We start from the raw sequence: 10,653 nt of genomic DNA, 5'->3' as shown, positions 1-10,653 counted from the left end.
ATTATAGCGGCAACAAAAATACATCATTTGTGAAAATTTCAACAGTCTAACTATCAAGTCTCATGAGATACAGCCTGGTGACAGACGGACAGAAAGTAGCACAGACGGCGGAGTTTTAGTAAGAGGGTCCCGTTTTACCCTTTGCGTACGGAACCCTAATACAAGTAGATTATATTTTGTAAGTATATACATACGTTAAGTATTACACGTAATAATATCGGAAGGTTTTTAAACATAAATTTCTCAAATATCGAAAGAATAATATACATATATAAAATAAACGTATGTCTGATTATACTTAATTAAGAAATTATATGGTTATATGGCAATGATGATTTATGAAAATTCACCTACGTACGACATGTATATACTGTATATATATAGGGTATATATTATTCGGGTAAGCATATAAGTCCAATCTAACTGATGGTAAGTGTTAGTGGAGTCCAAACGAGAAGACCGGCCGTCGTACAGCCAGGAAGAATAAAACGCACTTGTCGCCCTCGTTAAGGAACAAGGAACAGGTTATAAGAGGAGAGGAACACTGCTTGTAGAGAATTACATTGTTTAGCTGTGCGACAAAGTGAAATAGTCTACAATTTGCTATAAACCAATTATCACATGTTACGAGTACGTCCCATGTGCCATACACCAGTATCAATACATATAATTGTTGTTTGCCTGTCTTATAATTAGTTCGAGGATAGGACTATTGACCTAGTTGCCGAAACAGCAGACATCAATACAAATACCTATGGACATAGATATATGTCTTTGTTATATAAAAAAATTAATCAAAATATTATATTTTAATCATCGTAATTTGAATCGTCAATTTACAAAATTGAATTTATCGTAATCCGTTCCAAATATATACAACTCACCTATTAAATGAATTGTAAATTATATATAGAAAATACACTACAATTTTTTATCTTGCTATAATATGGTGGCTTGCTATAATATTTACTTGGTGGTAGGGCTTTGTGCAAGCCCGTCTGGGTAGGTACCACACACTCATCACATATTCAACTGAGAAACAGCAGTAGTCAGTATTGTTGTGTTCCGGTTTGAAGGGTGAGTAAGCTAGTGTAATTACAGGCACAAGGGACGTAACATCTTGTTTCCCAAGGTTGGTGGCGCATTGGTGATCTAAGGAATGGTTAATATTTCATACAACACCATTGTCTATGACCATAGATGATGACTTACCATCAGGTGGCTCATATGCTCGTCCGCCTACCGATATCATAAAAAATGTCTTTTTTATATATCTTATTATAAGATTAAAATTTTCAAACACGAAAGATTAATTATTCATTTTATACATAACACAATATTAAGTAATATTTAATTGATTAAATATAACATTGACTCGCGAGAGTGTCGAACACGAAGGATATCTAAATTATCAAAATATGATAAGCAAATTAGGAGCTACCTGTGTAGCTACAAGAAAATATACTAACACACATTCAAAGACTGTAAAATATTAAGCATTTTGCTCCACCGTTGTCAGTTAAACAGCGGGTATTTTTATATTACAGTCACATTCCAGCCTCTGGTATGTATAAGGTTAGGTAAGGTAAAGTTTTCTTTTAATTTTCGTTAAATTGAAAAAAGGCAACTTCGTTTTATACCAATATTAATTTTAGAGATTAACATAAAATACGAATGCTTAGTTAGTCTATTACCTTATCTATGACTAAAATTTAGTAACTATAATATCGTTAATGCTACATAGTATAAAACTAATTCGCACTAATACCGACGTCTGTACGCATGGATATTTTAAATTACGCAATGGATTAATATAAACATATAAACATCAATAAACAGTGATTCAAAAGGAAAGTATAAATGTATATAACAAATGCGATTTATAACATAAAAAGCCAAAAATTTCAAAGTTCATCGGTCGGATAAAACAAGATTTTTTTCTTTCAAATTTGTTTTCAAAGTAAAATTTTATTGGACCTAGGCTTCATACAGATACATTAAGATGTATCTGTATGAAGCCTAGGTTTAGGTTTAGTTAAGTGTAGATTACTAAACGTCACGTCAATATATATAAAGTTTAGTTTACTAAACGTCGCGTCATCGTTGTCAAGCGTGTAATATTTGTTCCCAATCAATCATCTCTGTTAATAATCCCATAGTTAATTACTCTGCCTCAGTTGTCATGTATTCTGTTACGGTTTGTAATGAGGATTTAGGTGAGGTAACCTGTGTTTAATGATTAATTAAAATCTATTCCGAAATTTACATTACGTAATTCATTATACATGACGCGATATATCCTAACTGTAATATTTTTAATTCGTAAATAATTTTGATTTTGTTTGTTATTGTCGATCATCACGAAATAGCATATTAGTGATACAGAAAAGGACTTCTACATGATTTCCTACGTCCACACGGGGGTGGAACCTCGGGCCTAAACAAGTTAGCTTGTGTCCTGATAGACTAGCTATCAATAGAACTAGTTTCCTTAATTTTACTTCTAGGGGACACTGACCTTTTGACTTATTTTTTTTTCAAGACGTATTGATATTACCAATCATGTTTTTACGATTAGAAGTGTCGATCTAAAACGAACATATTTTTCTTTATATCCAAGGATAAACAACTATTCATATTCTTACTAAGTTTAAACATATAATCAATTATTTAATTTTGAATCTAAGTAAAACAAGCAAATAAAGCTGGAGCTTTAAATATCTTAAAGATGTTTTAGTTACAATTATTTGTGGAAATAATTTGTATCAATAAATAAATATTAATTAAAATAAAAAAATAGAGTTTCGTCACTAAAATAAATGTATTTTTCTAATTATTGCTATTGTATAATAGCGCAACAAAGTGTAGGCATAAGAGAGCGTCACTTTATTAACTGTCACCGGATTACGAGTCGGTTTTACCCATGTAGACTACTCCTAATATTGATACTTTTATAATAACACTACATTTATAATTATACTACTTATATAATTATACTACTTTTATAATTATACTACTTATATAATAATATATTAAATTATATAAATAATTTTTCACATTTAGGTGTGTCGCTTATTGTCTAGCTTACGTCATTAATAGTTTTTTATTTGAGTTCTAACTTATTTATGATGCTTATTTTCAAAGCCTTATACCTTCCTAATTAATATTCGTTGCTACCTCGCTCTAAGACAATTTTTCTATATACTTGTATTAATGTGCATATAATAAATAATCAATCCAAACTTTCACATCCATAATGTTAGTAAGATATATTTGGACTTATTGATTTCATAATTCAAAGTCAATCAAACCAATCTCCATAATACTCCAAAGACGCCCAAAAATATGTATAACATCAAAAATATTTAAATATTACAAATACGGCCCTGTTACCTAAATTAACTTTGATTAATGTTCATATATGAGTTATAACAATACTTGTATGTAGTGACGTTGAGGTTCAATCCTTATTTAATTAGTCAATATAAGCAATGAAACACGTTTCGTCTCATGAGAATGATATTAAGATTCAATAATAATAATTTTATTACACTTATATTACTTGTCTGTTCGGTCAAGTGGCTGCAAATAGTCTAGTCCTCGGTTCAAATCCAGGATAAATAAAATATTTTTGGATTTTTCTTTTATGAAATTTGGAATATAAATTAAAGTAATGTTTAATATTTAAATTAAATAATACCTATTGGCTTTCACTCACGAATACTTTATGCAAATAAGTTACTATGAGCTTACTTGGTGGTAGGGCTATGTGCAAGCTCATCTGGGTAGGTACCATCCACTTATCAAATATTGTATCGCGAAACAGCAAAACTTAGTATTGTTGTGTTCCGGTTCATAGGGTGACTATAACTATGGGCTCAAGGGGACATAAAATCTCAATTCCTAATGTAGGTGCAGCATTGGTGATATGAGGAATGATTAATATTTCTTACGGTACCTATGTCTGGCAGTGGCGACCACTTACCATCAGGTGGCCCATTTGCCAGTCAGCCCACATATTTGACATAAAAAGAAACTACAGCGAGATGTCACTTCTTAATATATTTGCCTCCTCTCCCCTTGGGGAGAAGGTTTGCAGGATATTCCACCACATTTATTACATTAGCAGCCTGTAAATTTCCCACTGCCGGGCTAAGGCCTCCTTTCCCATGATGAGAAGGTTTGGAGCATATTCCACCACGCTGCTCCAATGCGGGTTGGTGGAATACACATGTGGCAGAATTTCGTTGAAATTAGACACATGCAGGTTTCCTCACGATGTTTTCCTTCACCGCCGAGCACGAGATGACTTATAAACACAAATTAAGCACATGAAAGTTCAGTGGTGTTCGGGTTTGGACCCGAAATCATCAGTTAAGATGCACGCGTTCTAACCACTGGGCCAACTCGTCTAATTCATATAGATATTCTTCACTTAATAGATATTTTAACATAATTATTATTAATCCTTTTCTATAGATATTATCGCTGTTCTTATAAATACTCAATCGTATTGTACTCACCTTTGTGTTTTTATTATAAGCTTAGGTTAATTAATTTATTTATGAAAATAGTTTAGAGGTTAGGATTTTTATTATCGGTAGAATAATACTTATGGAATTTTTAATACCTGACCGGATGGATTTAATAGGAAGCAAAACTAAATGTACGCCATAATGAATTATCCTTATGTATTGTATTGTAATACTTCTTTAATAATTAATAATAATTAATATTGTATCTCTGTATTAATCGTTAATTACAATAGTGGAAACCGAATAAAAACGAATCTTACTAACTATTAGTATTGTGTTTTTAATACGTATGTATTCATTTCTAAACAAGAATGTCCTTGTTTACGATATATAAGGTATTTAAGAGAAAATATTTAGTAATAAGTCAGGCGACAGGTCGTTAGACTTAGCGACTGACCGAGTAACCAGGGCACGACCCCGACAATAATTTATTTCCTTCGTTTTTAATAAGACTGCATTTTTCATTGTTATTTTGTTTAATTCGTAAATAAACACCTGTACGAAAAGCATTCAAGTAATTAGTGTTATATTCCATAGTAGATTTTCTTTATAATAAATTACTATTTTAAATTAAAAATGACATTTAACAATGGCAAAATGTTTCAAAAAACAAATGGCAAATGTATGGATTTTTTACTGCAAATAACCCAGACTTTGAAGTATACATATATTTTACATTTCGATATACTTTCGCTTAATTAATTATTTACAAAAAATCCTACTGTTATTCTTTATTTATTTATAAGATGAAAAGATGTTTAAGTTAATACATTCAACTTTTTTTTTGTATTTTATGCAACAATGATTCGAATTCTGACAGCCTGCTCGTTGGGTTGATTCCTCAAAACCTCTATGTATTATAATGTTGGTACGAGATCAAACCTCATTATTGAAAAACGCTTCCGCTTGTAGCATACACGTGTTTCAGTAATCGTATGTTGTGTAGACGTTTGTATGTATGCGTACCGGGAAGTCGGTGATTGAACCTAATGCTAACAAATCAAAGTTATTATTGCTCTGATCAAAACATAAAATGAAATTACATTTATCAGTGGAGTGATGCTTTTGTTTCACCTTTAGGTAGTTTTGTCGATAATAATTGTCTTTCATTAAGCGTTGACTCGATGGAAAGTTGGATCTACATTTTAAAACAGATATATAAAGCACAAAATATATTTGATAATTTCTTTTATGTTAAATATAAGTTACTTTTATAGCGAGTTACTTAAAAAAATACTCTTCTTACATACAATAGAATTTACAACTAGGAGTAATGAAACGACTATAACTACATATACCTAAGCATATCTATCAACCGATTTAAGTCACGGCGACTATTCTCAATGGAGTAGAACTATCTATGCGGAAATTATAATATTCAAGTGTGTTTGCAAACACACACTTCTCGTTTCATTCTCATGATCCGATAGGACAACACGATTCACGACGTAAGATAGTTCAGGCGCAGACTTTCATTATTTTCAAGACTCGAATAGACTCTGCTAATTTCCAATTTAAAAGAAAAATCGAAATCCTTTTTAATGATCCAACTTAACTTAAAAAAACTAACAATATATAAATAAACTATCAAGGCGTCGCCTACTCATATGGTAAAAACATCCGTTGAATAACCGCCGTGACGAAAATCAGACATATAATATACACAATAAAGTAACCTCCTAATGTTCAGTTTTATTCGACGTTAAATATAAAAGAAGGAATAATTTACTAAGCTTTATTAATATAATACATATAATTTTCATTTAATTTGTGCCACACGATAAATAGAAGAAGATCTTAAGCGCCACATCTAGAGTTGAACTGACGAGAAATCTACATCCTATATAAGTCGTACAAATAGGTGCACAAGTCTTACTCCAAGCAACAGAATAGTTTTAAAGTTTCTGTCAGTTCCGTTTGGTGTAATACATAAATAGAATTTAACAAACGTAACCGTTGTATACTAGCTTGTTTACATCGACTGCAATTGCCACAGATAAAAAAAAAACTTAGAAGAACAGATAAAGGAAAATTGTAAGTGTGTTAATAAGGTACTTACTATACTGTTTTTAAAGTAACTTACTTTAGCAAAATATTGCATTAAATACGAATTATATTTATATAATAAGATATAAGTTTTTGTCGGAAATTATTTTAATCGTGCTGTGGTTTTTATGTTGTAAATAAAAAAAAATTAAAACTGTAGTTCAATGTAGAAATGTATGAAAATTTTCTGATAAAAAATGTGTAAAATTATGAAGCACGTATAATATACTACTTATAAGAGTTTTCTATTCTGAGGTAATGACGTCACACTAAAAACAGTTCCTAAGCTTAAGTAGGGACGCAAATTGAATTCGACTAGATTGAAAACAAATCTTAAGTGTATTAAGCGAAACTGTACTTTTATTGTGATATAGTTTTAGAGGAAAATCCTTGTAATGTACATAATATGCTACCTAATAATTTGTACTGTAACATTTATTTTATCTATATATGTTATATATTATGTTTATTCTATATGTTATGTTTTTCCTTGTTGTGAAATATATAATATTTGTATTCCTAACATGACATAGTATGCACTTTTAGCTTGTAATACAAATTTATACAGCGAGATGGGTAGAGCTCTATAATGCTATGTTCTGCTTGGAAGAGTTGGTGAGTCAGTGTTATTACATGTACAATATATAACTTAGATCATTATTGAATATTGATTTAATAAGGAATGTATTGTCCGTGTTATTTTGTATGAAAAAAAAATTTTAGATGCGAACGGATCGTTTATTCCAATTTCTAAAACTAACTTAAAAGAATTTTCCGTCGAAAATATTCAATCACACGTTTATGGGAGGATAAGTGAGTTCTACTCAATCTATAAATGTGATAGAAGAGATACCTCAGAAAAGTTACTTATTGACCTAAGATTCGTCTGTTTTCGCGCCTTCATATTTCGTCTATGATATAAATTTTAACATGGAAATGAACCAAAGAATAATTTTAAGACTTGTTTTATACTAAGTTGTAACCTTAATCAAAGAATAAAATACATTTAAAATACGTAAATATATAGTTTTTGTAAAACATTAAAAGTAGATAAGCTGACTTTTCACCTTTTCATAAATTAGCATTGACTTCACAAGCTTGTTAGTCGCTGATGACATTAAATGATTATATGAATTATTACCTTTTATAAGAAACTAGACTATAATTCTATTCTAACAATATCCAATGGTTAATTTTTAATTCTTATCATGACGAAAAACTTAAAAGCATTTCGTTATTCGTTTTGTAGTGTTACGACAGCAGCGGTTAAACTTCAAAGATAATATCTAAGCTGGATGTGTTTAAGATATGATTATATTACTACTTATTTTAAATAAAAATAATTATTATTATAATAATAATCATTTACTTACATGATGGTTTATAAATTATTACATTTTAGAGTACAATCTGGTCATCTTAATTAGATTATAAAAAATAATTATAAATGTCATGAAAAACGAGCTGTACCAATATCGGGCTCCTTCAAACTCAGCCTATAAACACAAGCATGTAACTTAAATATTTATTAATTAAAAAGAAAATCAATAATAAGTTTTGATACTTTACATGATTTTTTGTTGCCTTTTTTTTTTGCAAAATTAACTATCAATTAATTTAAAACGTTATCTATAAATACAAAAATTCCAAGCTATTTATATTTAGTCTTAGTTCTCGTCCTTTCAGATATTGGGCGGTTATAATAATTATAAAATATAATTTATTTATATAGACTTTTACAAGCACTTAAAAATTGACGTTTTACAGAACTGTAGTAAAGATTAAACGAGATTATCATGAGCGGAAAGACTGTAAAAAATATACAAATAGTATTAATTGTATTTGTATAAATTAAACGACAATTTAACGTCGATGATCGCGTCTTCGTGTGTGAATAGATCTATAACAGTTTACAGCCGAAAACTGTTATAGATGTATTCACACACGAAGACGCGATCATCATATATGAATCTCACAAGCAAATTTAAAAAGATTCAGCTAAATTTTCTTATTCGCTCGGATCGAGTGCACTCATTTAGCTATGGTCTTATTTTGTGCCGCAACGATTTTTATTTGACTTTTCTATTCGAAATATTGTTTTTTGATTTAATTTTTAATATAGAAAATTATTATTTTTTATGTCTGTCAATAAAATGAATAGCAGAAATTATTTTATAATTTACATCCATGAAAGCATTGAAACCAAGGAAAAGCTAAAAATTTTAACATGAGAATTTTAATTACGATAATGGATGAAAATATTGTCAATTTAAAAAACTTCTCTATAAATATTTTTTTGAGAAAATTTCATTCAAATATATAATACTCGATTAGACAAAGAATAATGTTACAATATTATTTTTCAAGGATTATTTTACATTGATTAGACCTTTTACAAAGGACGTACGTATACGTCACCAGTCGGTAATCGATCGAGCACATTGATATCTGCATAGCGTAGAGCCTTGACACGCCATCGGCTCAAGTATCACAGTTCGACTTATAGCACTCGAAGATTAAACGTTGTTGGATGTTAGTAAGAAACAGAAACAGTTTACTTGGTGGTTCTTTGTGCAAGCCCGTCTGGGTAGGTACCATAAACTCATCAGATATTCTACCTCCAAACAGCGGTACTCAGAAGGATGAGTGAGCCCGTGTAACTACAGGCACAAAGGACATAATATCTTACAAAATAAAAATAAAATTAATAAAAGAAATGGTAAGAAACTAAGATTTTACGTGCCATGTGCCAGTAGTTATACTAGCTCACTCACCCTTCAAATCCGAACACAACAATACTAAATATTGCGGTCTGGCGGTAGAGTATCTGATGAGTAAATGGTACCCCGACGCGCTTACACAAAATCCTACCTATTCAGGCCTATTGTCTATTTTCTCTAGCATATTAAATATTATTTATAATATTTAATATGCTAAATGGATACACATACACAGTTTAAATAAGTTTAATAATACCGCAGTGCATATTATTTTATAATCAATAAAAATAATTAACTTAACTACAAAATCATCATAATCGTACTTGTTACATTAATGCAGTTAAATTTTGGATAAAATATTTTTGGAACTTTATTAATAATTTTTATTGTACACTTTATTCCTTTCGGCAACAGCTTTTGAATCAAAAAAATTATGTAAATATACCATCGGTTCAGATGAAATACCTTTCCAGTAACTTTCCAGTTCTTAACAGTAGAGACTGTTAAAGAACTGGAAAGATACTCAATGGATTTTTCAAAATCACATAAAAATTATCGTTGTTTCTATCGCTGACTGACCACTGAATCAATTCTGATGGAATATTATACGAAGCAATTTGAATTCCATGGACGGACATGGGCCATTTTTTTTTTAACGATTGAGGGTTAATGTTGTAGAGATAAAGGCTTGTAAACAAGTTTTTGAAGTATTTTCATCACAAGCCGATTTCCGATCGGGCGAAGCGATTCAGCTAATTATACAATATATTATTGTAGTAATACATAATAAATATTCTTGTATGCACATCACGATACAAATGTAAATATTTCTACTTTGAACATATCTGGAAGACAGCCGAGCACCGAGATTATAAATAACTCTGACAGCTCTTATTGATGTAATAGAAACCATTTCAATATAATTTAGCTGTCTAACTTTCCAAACCGCGTTTGCTGCGGGGCCTTGTCATCTATCTTTATTAGAAAAAAATATCTATAATAGACTTTTTTTTAAATAATATAAAATATGGCTCCTGATCGTAATTTATATAGTATTCATATTTGTTAAGTATATTTATTTATGCTTTTGTATATGTATATAGGTTTATTTTTATATGTTATAAATCAGTATACATTAAATTGATTAATAGTGCCTCTTCCAACATATTATACAATTGGTCCTGTGCCCAAAGTTCGCCTGGAAAAGATCGCTGCTGGAGCGATAAGTCCGCCTGTTGCACTAAATTCAACTTTGTAAATTCTGATTTATTATCTACTTTTGTCATGTATCTTGTCAATTGAAGTGCAATGAAGAGAAAATAAAGATATTTATTTCGCATCTATTAATGATA

This window comes from Vanessa atalanta, chromosome 8 (genome assembly GCF_905147765.1).
Source record: "Vanessa atalanta chromosome 8, ilVanAtal1.2, whole genome shotgun sequence".
Taxonomy (NCBI): Eukaryota; Metazoa; Arthropoda; class Insecta; order Lepidoptera; family Nymphalidae; genus Vanessa; species Vanessa atalanta.
Note: the sequence above shows the minus strand (reverse complement) of the source record.